We start from the raw sequence: 10,783 nt of genomic DNA on the forward strand, positions 1-10,783 counted from the left end.
ACAACCTTGGATGTGCCTTTCAGGTAGCGTAACAACCACTTGACTGCTTCCCAATGCTCTCTTCCTGGATTAGACAAAAACCTACTAACGACTCCCACTGCATGAGCAATGTATGGTCTTGTACACACTATAACATACATCAAATTGCCAACTGCAGACTCATGGGGAACTTTAGCCATATCTTTTATTTCTTCATCCATTTTAGGTGATTGCTTCTTCATGAGATTAAAGTAACTCACCAATGATGTACTTATTGTCTTCGCATCCTGGACACTGAATATTTACAACAATTTCTCAACATCTTTCTTCTGAGATAATTTCAAAGTACCTTCAGGTCTATCACTTATGATGTTCATAAGTATCTGTTTTTCTGCACCCATATCCTTCATCTCAAACTCCTCAGAGATCTGTCTCTTTAGCCTGTTGATTTTCCTCATGTTTGATCCTGTTATCAACATGCCATCAACATATAACAACAATATGATATAAGATAAATTAAACTGTTTAAAGTAACAACAATGGTCCATAGCACTCCTCATGTACCCATTCTGGAACCCAGACCGAAAACATTAAAAAACACATCATAAAGCTGTCAAACTTCAAGTACCGTTGTCTTGGTGCTTGCTTTAAACCATACAAGCTTTTTATAAGCTCGCAAATAAGTTTTTCTTTCCTAACTACCTGAAATCCCTCTAAATGAACCATGTAGATGTCCTCAAGATCACCATGTAAGAACACAATCTTAAAATCCAGTTGCTCTAGATGTAACTCCTCTACAGCCGCAATACTTAGCATAATTCTAACTGTAGTCATCTTAATAACCGGGGAAAATATATTAATATAGTCATTACCCTTTTTTCGTTGATAGCCCTTGACTACTAACCTCACCTTGTATCTTTTGATGCCATCATGTTCTTTTTTGATCTTGAACACCGACTTATTATGTAAAGCCTTCTTCGCTGTTGGTAACTCTGTTAAAGACCATGTCTCATTCTTCTCAAGAGAACTCATCTCTTCATCCATGGCTGATTTCCACCAAACTGAATCATCCACCTGTACTACCTCTGAATAACACTGAGGCTCTCTATCCTCTTCAATAACATATAATATACTGGAGGAGAATATCTTTGTGGTGGCCTCACAATTCTCCTAGATTTTCTTACCTCAGTCTGTCGGGTAACTGGAACCCTGTCATGGACATTCTCCGAACTCCCACTATTTCATGCATGCAGATCTATTTCTTTAATATCTTCAAGCACTACTTTCAATTTCTTAGGTTGGTCCTTTATAAACTCATAATCTTCTATAAGATTATAAACACTGCTTTCTCACTAAAAGTAACATCTCTACTTCAAACGATCTTCTTCGTCAGTTCATCCCAAAAAGAGTAATCCATGTTATCTGAGCCATAACCAATGAAGATACACTTCTTTTCTTTTCAGATCAAGTTTATCCATGTCATAATTTACACACACATAAGAAACATAACTAAAAACTCGCAAGTGTGCCTTCTTTTCCTGCCACTCTTCTTCAGGTATCTTGAACCCCAAAGGACTTCAAGGTCCTCTATTTATGAGATACGCTTCTATTTTAACTGCATCTTCCTAAAACATCTTTGGCAATCCTGCATGTAATCTCATACTATTGGCCCTCTCATTCAAGGTTCTATTCATGCACTCTGTAACACCATTCTGTTGTGGTGTCTCTAGAATATTTTTAATCATTCTAATCCCAAATTCTATGCAATAGCTTTTATACTCATTACTACTGTATTCACCACCATTATCTGACATCAAACTCTTCACCTTCAAACCGGTCAGATTTTCAACTTCAGTCTTCCACTTCTTGAAAGTAGAAAACACATCTGATTTATTCTTCAAGAAATAAACCCATATTTTTTAGTGAAATCGTTAATAATAGTGACATAGTAGAGAGATTTATCCAACAACGCAACTGTTGTTGGACCATATACATATGTATGAACTAGCTCTAACTTCTTCGTCTTAAGGGTCCTCCCTGATTTTGTAAAAGTAACACATTTCTTCTTTCCAAGAAACCATGGCTCGCAGAACCCAATTTCCACATTCTTCAACTCTGGAATATCCCCCTTCGAAGTTAACAACTTCATACCCTTTTCACTCATATAACTAGGCCTTTTGTACCATAAACTTAAAGACCCAATTTCATCAGCATCTATATTTGCTTCATAGCTGGATTCTTCAACAATGTACAAAGTCCTTTTTTTCTCTCCACGAGCAATAACTAGATTTCTCTTTATAACATTCCACTGTTTGACTCCGATAGTAACTCGATACCCTTCCTTATCTAACTGACTACAAATAGCAACATCTTCTTCACTCTAGGGGTGTACCTTATATCTTTCAATATCCAGCTAGTTCTCAAAGAGGTTTTGAGATTAATATCTCCCATGCCCACAATATCTAAAGTCTTGTCATCAGTAAGACAGACTTTACCAAAATTTTGAAATTTGAAATTTAACATTAAATCCTTGCAAGGGTAGTATGGAATGATGCACCTGAATCCATAACCATGATTCAACGGAACATTTAATACAACAAATCAAAGCATCATCATCCACCACTTCTTCAACTATGTTAGATGAATTATCCTCTTTACTCTTTCCTTTAGGATCGCATGAGTTGTGCACTGATTCCTGAAGTGACCCTTCTTCTAACAATTCCAACAAACAATATCCTTGCGATCTTTGGTTTGTCCTCTCTTCTGTGACTTTAATCTGCTACGCCCTTATCCTGCCCCATTATGAACTTTCTTTCTCTACTCTCAGCCATTAACAAGGAACCTCACGACTCTCCTGAGTTTCTTCTACAAATATCTTTTCCAAGAATCGAATCTCGAACTCCATGAAAAGTCATCTTACCGCTCCTGGATAAATTACTTATAGTAGTGACAAAACCTGACCAACTGTCTGTAATGAGGATGCAAACAACAAGTCTTATATTTCATCATGGAATTTAATATCCACTGATGTCAATCTTGCTAGGATAGAATTAAATTCGTTCATATGGTCAGCAACAGGATCGTCTTCATTCAATCTTATGGCAACTAACAAGTGATTCAAATACCCCTTATTTGAAGCAGATGGCTTCTCAAACATATTGGACAAAACCTTGATCAAACCATAAGTTGTCGTTTCCTTGATGATATTTTAAGCAATGTTTTTCACCAAAGTCAGTCTGACAACCCCAGAGCCTGGCTATCTAATAGATTCCATTTTTCATCCTTCATTAAAGTTGGTTCCTTCTCTTACAGCGGTTCGTGTAGTCATCATCCTTCATTGAAGCTGGTTTTTTCATTGGTTGCCTTGTATCAAAAGTCTTCCTAATCGTGTACACACAACATTCTGTAGAAATATCAGTAGTACATGATGCCAACAAATAGATTCTGGGAAAAAGACCAAGGTATTTGTAGTTATTGGTTTACATAATTTGGGATGGGGGTATGTGTCAACCAAAGTACTACATCAAGAATATTAGAGAATATTCTCTTTTTATGGAGAAGCCATATAAATCCAAAAACAAATCTGCGTAGGTTCGGCCTAGAATGTACAATATCATATTATTTTGGAATTATGTCTCTTCACTACAAGAAAAAAGTCCATAGACATCGCTTTTTGACCGATGTCTATGTTGTTTCATAACCGATGTTGATGTCGGTGATGTCTATTCTAGACATCGGTGGATACTCGATGTCTATACTCGATCAGACATCGATTTTAGTTAAAAAATAGATGTCTATGTGTTGATTATTTACATAAAATGCTATAAATAAATTATTTAATAACTAAATTACACCTAATTAAACATGTTAAACATATCATGAGCTATGTTTTTTATCACAAAAACATCCATTTTAGTGAAAAATATTGATGTCTATGTGATGATTTTTTACAAAAAATGCTATAACAAAATTATTTAATAACTAAATTACACCTATTAAAACATATTAAACATATATTGAGCTATGTTTTTTGTCACAAAAACATCGATAATTTTGACAGAGGTGATGTAAAATGGCATATTAAACATCTGTTTCTTTAATGAAAGGTGATGTCTAATTTAGCGTATAGACATCAGTTTTTTCTACAATGAAGTGATGTCTATGTATCATTTAGACTTGAACATGTTAGTCTTTCACATCAGTTGTTTGTCTGAAACTGATGTACATTGCAATTTTTTACATCGTTTTGTTTGGTTAAAAGTGATGTTTATAATGTCACTTGACATCAGTTTTATCTTAAACAAAGTGATTGCTATGTTTCATTTAGACTTGAACCTGGATTTCTTTGACATCATATTTTTACCTTAAAGTGATGTACATTATCTTCTTTGACATCAGCTTTTCTTAATTGAAAGTGAGGTGTAAGAAGTTTATAGACCAAATTGTGTAAAATTTTACATCACTAATTTTTAAAAAAGTGATGTACTCGTTACTAATAGACATTTGTTATAAATAAAACTGATGTCCTTTACTACATAACCAAAACTAAAATATTGGAATAACAAGCATCCATACAAATCCAACCAGTCAATCATTCATACATTTAACCATTCAATCATCCAAAAACCACCAACACCAACCCCATCATCTGCATCAATCATCCAAAAATCACCAACACCAACCCCATCATCTGCATCAATCATTCAAAAACTACAGAATCTACATTACCAAATGTACAACCCCCAGCATTTGCAAACCTATACACCAACCCCAGCATTCATACACTTATATTCTTACTACACAAAACCGTCTAAATTACCAAATGTACGACTACGCAAAAGAAAAGACCTTGAGTACAAGAATTGATCAGATATGCTCTTAGATGAACTGCAGGGCGTCAATGCGAACTTCATCTAGCTGTTCAATGCTGTAACACGATCGAGTCTTGGCCAACCACTACAAATTCCAAACAAACAAATTCAGTACATGATGAATGAAAAGTAACCATATTGAAAAGTAACCATATCTTAGTATATAGCAAACTGGAAGCGTCAAAGTAACGCCTTTTTCAACTTGTAAACTTTTCCTTCTTGTCCTTTAATGACAAAACCATCTGGTTGATCTACATAGATTTCCTCTTCTAAATCTCCATTCAAGAAGGCTGATTTCACGTCAAGTTGATATAATTTCCATCCTTTTTGAGCTGCAAGAGCAATGAGGGTTCTGATTGTGTCTTTTCGAGCTACTGGTGTAAATGTTTCGAGGTAATCAACTCCTTTATGTTGTGAATATCCTTTGGCCACTAGACGCGCTTTATTTTTTAACCAAGAACCATCTGACTTGTGCTTTATTCTATAAATCCACTTCACACCCACAACCTCTTTATTTTTCGATCTTTCAACGAGTTGCCATGTCTTATTTTTTTCAATCATGTGAAACTCCTCTTCCATTGCCTTCTTCCAAACATCTTCTCTAATTGTCTCCTCAAAACTCGTTGGTTCAATCATGCAAAAATTACACGACTCATAAATATCAGCAAGAGACCTCATTTTCAGCGGAGTACTTCCTGAACTTGACGATCTTGCACTATCACTTGAAGGTGATGATGGATCAGTAGGTGAAGATGGATCAGATGGTGATGATGCTGGTGATGACTGATCATTATTTTTGTCTTCATTTTGAGCTTCTGCTTCAAATGTAATAGTTTGATTTTGACATGCTTCTTTCTCCCAATTCCAGCTAGCTCCTTCATCAAACACATCTCTACTTATGATTATTGATTTCTTCTTTAAACTATACAACCTATATCCTTTTGATTTTGAGCTGTAACCAAGAAGAATGCATTTTTCACTCGTGTCTTCCAGTTTATGTCTTTTTTCTTTCGGAATATGTGCATAGCAAATGCAACCAAATATCTTTAAATGGCTTACCGAAGGCTTCTTTCTGCACCATGCTTCTAATGGAGTCATTTCTTTAACTGCCTTAGTTGGACATCTGTTAATTAAGTACACAGCAGTATGAATTACTTTAGCCCAGAATGAATTTGGCAACCCTTTCTCCTTTAACATTGATTTGGCCATATTCACTACAGTTTGGTTCTTTCTTTCAGAAACTCCATTTTGTTGAGGTGAGTAACCAACCATGAGTTGTCTATCAATTCCTTCATCTTCACAAAATTTATCAAACTCTCTAGAGGTATATTCTTTACTCTTATCACTTCTCAAAACTTTTATGTAACAACCACTTTGTTTTTCTACAAATTTCTTGAATTTTTTGAAAATGCTAAAGGCCTCAGACTTATATTTCATAAAATAAACCCACGCCATTCTTGAGTAATCATCAATAAATAAAACAAAGTACCTATTTTCAGCAAGTGAAGGAGTCCTCATTGGTCCACACGTCAGTGTGAACAAGCTCCAGCAGTCCCCCAGCTCCACGATCCTCCTTTTGGAAAAGAATTTCTATGGTGCTTTCCCATGGTACAACCTTCACACACTTCATTATTATCTTCAACTTGAGGCAGCCCATACACCATATTTTTCAGTTCCTTCAGCCCTTGAGAATGTATGTGTCCAAGCCTTTTATGCCAAAGCAAGGATTCATCTTTCAGGTGTGCTTTTAAGGCCAAATCAGCATCATAATTGAACATTAGCTGAAAACTTCTGCCCCTTTTCATCTGTATTTTTGTAACCAATTTTCTGCCTTTATTTTTGTCAAAAATTGTGCAAGTACCATTCTCAAAATAAGCAGCATATCCATTTTCTATGAGCTGACCGACACTAAGTAGATTCTGATCTAAATCAGGGACTAATAAAACATCATTAATGTATCGTATGCCATCTTTTGTTTGAATACATATCGTACCTTTGCCTCTTGCCTGAACCAATATGCCATTTACCATTTTCACTTCAACGGTAATACTTTTATCAATCTTTGTAAATATTGTGTTGTCTCCGGTCATGTGATTGCTACATCCGCTGTCCAATAACCAGTAGTGCTACTTTTCTCATTTGTGACCTGACAATTTGCATAAAAGACTGCATATCCAACTTCTTTTTCTTCAGATACATTCACTTGCTGCTGATTTTTGAACCTGCAATCTTTTTGCAAATGTCCAAATTTCTTACAATGATGACATTGAGGCTTCCCTTTGAACCAGCAATCCTTCTCTGTATGGCTACTTCGTTTGCATATTTCACACTTGTTTGATTGACTTGCATCACCTAAATATCTGTTATAATTACTTTTTCCTCTTCCTCTTTGGCCTCTTCCTCTTCCTCTATTGAACATTCCACCTCTTGATGATACTCCTCCATTATAACTCTGAGACGGTGATTCCTTTTTGTTTAAGTTGAGCTTACATTGCAAAGCACTTTCAATGGATTTTTCGGAGTGTCTCATCAATCTTTGTTCATGGGACTGTAATGATGCCATCAACTCACCAGATTTTAATGTGTTAATATCTTTGGTTTATTCAATAATGGACACCATAGCATCATATTTATCAGTCAAGCTAATCAGAATTTTTTCAACAACTTTCTTATCGGTAACCACTTCACCGTAAAACAAAAAACTTTATTAATAATAAACATTAAATTTCAGAAAGTACAAAGCCATTTGATTGACAATTTCATTTATTTTTGAATAATAATCCTTCAAACTTTCAGACTCATTCATCTTCAAGTTCTCAAAATCTCTCCTGAGGGATTGTAGCTTAATAGATCTTACCTTGGAATTTCCTTGGAATTCTTCTTGCAAAACTTCCCAAGCTTCTTTTGCGTTGCAACCCTCATAATTCTGGGAAACAAGCTCTCTGATATAGCTTGTTGAATAAAGAAGAGGGCTTTTGCATCTTTCTTTTTAGTCTCCTTTAAGGCCTCCTTCTGAGCATTTGTTAAATTTGCTGATTCATCATATCCACTTTTCACTAAATCCCACAAGTCTTGAGATTGGAAAAGTGTTTTCATCTTCAAACTCCAATAATCATAGTTTTCACCATTAAAAATGGGCATTGTAGGTTGTTGAATATTCACACCTTGATTTGTTGCAGCCATTGTTGACGTGTTATTTCCGCCTACTGCTGTTCTTTACGCCCAGTTTCTAATCGAATCTAGCTCTGATACCAATTTGTTAAACATATCATGAATTATATAAGAGAAAAAAAGGTACTGGAAGAGTATGTGATATTTCATTAGATAACAACCTTATATACTACAAGGTTGTGGCTGTTGAGTTACATAACCACCAGGGAAAGAAGTGTTTCATTTTCCTGGATATTAAAAGCAGATTTATATAGGATAACTACGTCTTTAAAAACACATTACTTCTAACATTATGCACATAGGAATTTCATCCATAGTTAATTCGTATGAAGAAACAGTTCAAGTGTTCCAAAGGAAGAAAAAAATGTAACAGTACTAATATTACATCAATATAACAATCAATGAAAGAGTATTATCAAAATTAGGAGGCACCAATCAGTCCAATAATCACAAACCTTTACTTATTCCTGAATTTCTAGCCACGTCTTTGTTCTTGGTTTAGATATGTCCATAGAGTGTTACTCTATTTTTAGGTATGACACCCTCTTGATCATAGGTAAGACAGAACAAAGAGCATTGAAATACAGACTATGCTCCAGTTTAATCTCTATGTAAATCCTCTAATAAGATAACGTATTTGCAACCCATACATACTGCATTGGACGACACTAGCTATTAGATATAAGGAACAAAGAAAACACATAAAAGTAACTATGATATCGTAGACTCTAATGCCTTTTATCTACGGTCCATATAGTGCCTTCAAACCCCAAACTGTTTGTGCGTCAGGGATACATCTTTAAACTAAAGTATAACTTCCAAACTATACTTCTTTAAACTAAAGCATAACCTCCATTAGGATAGCTAGGACTTAATAGAACCTTGATCAGTACAAAAATAAGCTCCTAATCATAATATTCTTCCTGTATCTTAAAGTAATCGTAACAAACCCCAATTATGCACAAGTACACTCTTGCTAACAACCGTCATCTCCCTTGACAGTGTCCCAATTCCAACAATTTCTTTTTCCTATGCTGTAACAATCAAATATAAATTTGTAATTACCCAAGCAAACGAAACCATCATGTAATAATTTACTTTGAAAAAACAACAATCAATTTATTTATTCAAACATTATTAAGAATTTATTTTAAAACATTATTCAACCAGAATATATTGAGCAATATAAATCAGGATTTTCAATTACTTTTTAGATTTTGAAATTTCAGATTTGTTCAATTTGGATTTTAGAATTTTATTTTTAATTTGGATTTTTACGAATTCTTAATACCGGCCTAAAACCCGTGCGATATACGGATTATTTTTAATATTATATAATTTTTTTGAATTCAATTTGAAGTAAAAAATTTAAGTTACGAAACTTATTTATTTAAAATTTTAATAATATGATTTCATTATACTTTTTAACATACACATAGGTGTATAAGTTAGTGATACTATAGTTTTAAAAAATAATGTAATGATTGAAATTTATATTTTATTAATTTATAGGTGTTTTTATGAAAAAATATTATTTAATTAAAAGATAAATTTTATATGAGATCAGTAGTATACGAATTGTCATTAGTCGACCAAATTCAACCAACTATATTCACATTTATGTTAGCTTAATATGTTTAAACCCGAATCAATGATAAAATTTTATGTGTTAATGACAAAAAATTATATTAGCTTAAGACCCGTTATATCAACCAAATCCAGTTAATTACACTTACTGTTTTATTTAATTTTACTCTAGCTCGGGATGATTATTATTTTATTTTAGACCGAACGAATATTATGGATTATTTTGCTTTAATTTGATGATATTATATCGACCCTACGAATTTCCTTTCAAATGTATATTTTGTTATAGTCTGATCCAATAATATAATGTTTTTAGCGGGATCAATAATATTTATTATTTTATTTTAGCCCGCTTATTCAAATTCACTAACTAAATGTAGTTTTTTGGATCAATACTATAATTTTGTTTAGCCCGGCGGGTGAATTTAATATATTATTTTGTATTAACCAAAATCATTAGACATGTTATAACTTTGTTATGAATATTTATCTATTTATGAGAGTATTTTATTTAAAATATTATTATAATTACGGTGACCAGACCGACTACCAACCAAATTTAAAGGTTGTTGGGAAGAATTGAACCCGAGTCTTTACATTCACAACCATATCAACTTAACACCACACCACACTATTAGTTAAGTTTTTTATCATATACATAATATGTCAGTGTCGTAAATAGCGACAATTTATTTAACTTTAAACATGATTACTAAAATATTGTGGAATTAGTTTTGAACAATTGAATTTGAGATATAAAATTAAGCATAGTATATAAACGGATCATTCCCTTATTTATTATACAATTTTTAATTTGAAAATTATGTCTTATACATTTTTTAAATATATTTTTAATAAAAATAAATTGTACATATAATTAAATTTTTTTATATGTTAAAAAGATACACTTATATAAATATTGTATATGTGTACTACATATTTAGTTAAGTTATAATTAGCGTATTTCGATTTATTTCGAATTCAAAATTAGAACTTGACCAATTTTTTAAAAAATACTCGAAATTTGACTAAATGACGTGCCTGTAAATATCACGTCACTAGCTGGGTTTAATTTAAATTACGTTCGACTAGACTATCTTACCAACAAAGAAAATTTTTGTGATATCTTATGTTGGTAAAAATTAATATCTTTGAGATTTTTATAAAAGCAATTT

The sequence above is a fragment of the Apium graveolens genome, unplaced genomic scaffold (genome assembly GCF_009905375.1).
Source record: "Apium graveolens cultivar Ventura unplaced genomic scaffold, ASM990537v1 ctg8031, whole genome shotgun sequence".
NCBI lineage: Eukaryota > Viridiplantae > Streptophyta > Magnoliopsida > Apiales > Apiaceae > Apium > Apium graveolens.